The sequence below is a fragment of the Chinchilla lanigera genome, unplaced genomic scaffold (genome assembly GCF_000276665.1).
Source record: "Chinchilla lanigera isolate Chin_1 unplaced genomic scaffold, ChiLan1.0 scaffold00081, whole genome shotgun sequence".
Taxonomy (NCBI): Eukaryota; Metazoa; Chordata; class Mammalia; order Rodentia; family Chinchillidae; genus Chinchilla; species Chinchilla lanigera.
This window is the reverse complement of record NW_004955482.1, coordinates 3,989,531-3,991,904: the sequence shown is the minus strand read 5'-3', so window position 1 is coordinate 3,991,904 and position 2,374 is coordinate 3,989,531. Positions and strand designations below refer to the sequence as shown.

The following is a 2,374-nucleotide window of genomic DNA, read 5'->3' as shown; positions in this document are numbered from 1 at the left end:
ATGGAAAATGCACAGAAAGAAACTGAAAATCTCAGCGAATATCAGGAACTGACTTCCACTTAGGGAAACAGTGGGCCAGATTATGGGCGTTGTTTGTCCCTCTCTGCAGACTCTTGGCGCCAGGACACACGGTCATTTCGCGTTTGAACACATCTCCACCTTCTAAGTTGGTTCCTCTTCCCCATGCCTGGCCCGAGGCTCTGAGATGCGCTACCTGACACTAACGGTGAAGGCAGGGAAGAGTGAGGCTGCACACAGGGAGGCTCCCCGGCTCTCCCCGCTGGCACAGGATATTTATTGCTCTTGGTCTCTTGACATTTTTACGATGTTGTGACTCACACTTTATAGCTGTTTTCTCTGGCTATTCTTCCCTGTTGCATTTCCTCAGCTGTCACAGATGCCAGGCAGGTTAGCCCTTCAGACCAGGAGCGGGTGACCGCCTCTCCCTGTCATCTGCAGAGCATCCCTGCCCCGCGCCTTGTGCTTCAGCTGTCTGGAAACAGAAGTCAGAGGAGAGGAGCAGGCAGCATAAAAAGTTTCCTGAACCTTTCCTCACATAATGACTAGGAGGTGAGGAGCGCTTCCTCTTTCCTTTAGCATTTCTGGCTGTTAAAACAGCCATAAAGAAGACCTATAAAACGAATGGGATAAATGTTAAATGATGCACCTGGTCTCCACCATCATAAATTAACGTGGCCGGATTAACAGTCTCCCCTTTCCTGATAGAGGTCCCTGTTAAATCTCCTTGTGATGGGGCTCTGGTGGCGCTGGACTTCATTTGCAACTGGCGAAGCAACCAAAGCACTCTGGCATTTAGTTCTTAAATATGCCTCTTCATCAGAAGGCGGGTGGACTGCCTCTTCCTCCTTGACCCCAAATGGGATGAGCTCGTTTATTCTGAAACCACATTCAGGTTTGCACTTGGACTGTGGCTTTGGGTAAATTGAACAGATTGGGCTTCTTGCTTTGAACCTTATAAGCTCTATTCTCCGGGCCTTAAATCCTCACAGTGGAGACTTGTATGCAGTGAGCATGGTCATCCCATTACCAGAAGTGTGAAATCTGAACTGGGAATATTCTGCACCCAGAGGGACCAACCATTTGGGTGGGGGTGCTGGAGAGCCTCCTAACACCTGGGGCTTTCAGTGCTGAGACCGGAAAAGACCCAGAATGCCCAAAGGTGCTGGGCACCCTGCAAACCCTCCCTCTGTATTGTCTCTGACGAGGGTGCCCACCCTTTCCTCTCCCAAGTAGGCAAGTAGAGATGAAAGGGCGTCGGAGAACACATTTCAGTCTTATTTTAAGACTTCAGTCTTATTTTAAAAATGCTGAGAACCTACTTCAGGCAAATTTGTACAAGGGACAAAAAAGGAGGAACGGCCTCTGCTAACACCTCATTCTGTCCCGTTAATTTCCATCTCCATTTTTTACTTCTGATTCTCTTTTTCAGCTTATTTCTTTCAACAATCACTTACTGAGTGGTGCTCTCTGGGGTCTGTGGTAGTGCAGGGCCTGTTAGCCACATAGATTCAACTTTATCTATCTATCTATCTATCTATCTATCTATCTATCTATCTATCATCTATCTATCATCTATCTATCTATCTATTATCTATCTATCTATCTATCTATCATCTATCTATCTATCATCTATCTACCTAGCTATCTGCCTATCTATTCTATCCTGTAATCTTTATCTCTTGTTCTCTGTGTGTACTATGTATACATTTTCAACCTATGTATCAATTCATGCAGATGTGTCTCAATTTACAACGGGATTACATTTCAATAAATGTGTCATAAGTTGAAAATATCACGAGCCACACCTACTGAACATCACAGCCTGGCCACACACCACACTGTAGATTTTCCATGGTTGTTTACACTCGTGAACATGAGGTTGACTGGGAGCTGTGGCTTTCTGCAGTTGCTGAACGTTGCTACAGCATTGTCCCACACGTAGCTAGCCCTGGAAAATATCAAAATTCAAATTTGAAGTACAGTTTCTACTTGATGTGCATTGTTTTCACACTATCATTGGTTGAAAAATCATCAAGTTAAACCATCGTAATTTTTTTTCTTTTTTTCAAATTTTTTTTATTTTAAAAATAAAAGGAGGAAAATATTAACAGACAGTCGACATTTTACAAAATAGCAAAGGAACAGTACAGAGAGTACAGAGTTACAAACAGAGTGGTAGGGAATTAACAATGCTTGTTGTATTACATATTAATAGCTTCAAAGTAGTTTCTCATGAAAACAGATATAGACATACAAAGCTGATCAACCAAGGACTCATTGACAGTTTCTTTAAGCAAAGAAATACAAGACAGTAGAACAGCCATGTTAACTATCCTGCATATACATACATACA

At 43.2% G+C, this 2,374-nt stretch overlaps 2 long non-coding RNA genes across 2 annotated transcripts in view; one reads left to right on the top strand and one right to left on the bottom strand.

The window, feature by feature from the left end:
* LOC102007661 overlaps positions 1-2,374 on the top strand; it is a 14,852-nt gene that overhangs the window by 8,912 nt on the left and 3,566 nt on the right. The gene's annotated exons all lie outside the window — the stretch shown is intronic.
* Positions 1,635-2,374, bottom strand: part of LOC102007895 — an 11,638-nt gene continuing 10,898 nt past the window's right edge. Inside the window, exon 6 of the long non-coding RNA XR_263829.1 lies at positions 1,635-1,969. This is a non-coding gene — a long non-coding RNA (uncharacterized LOC102007895). The remainder of the gene's footprint in view (positions 1,970-2,374) is intronic.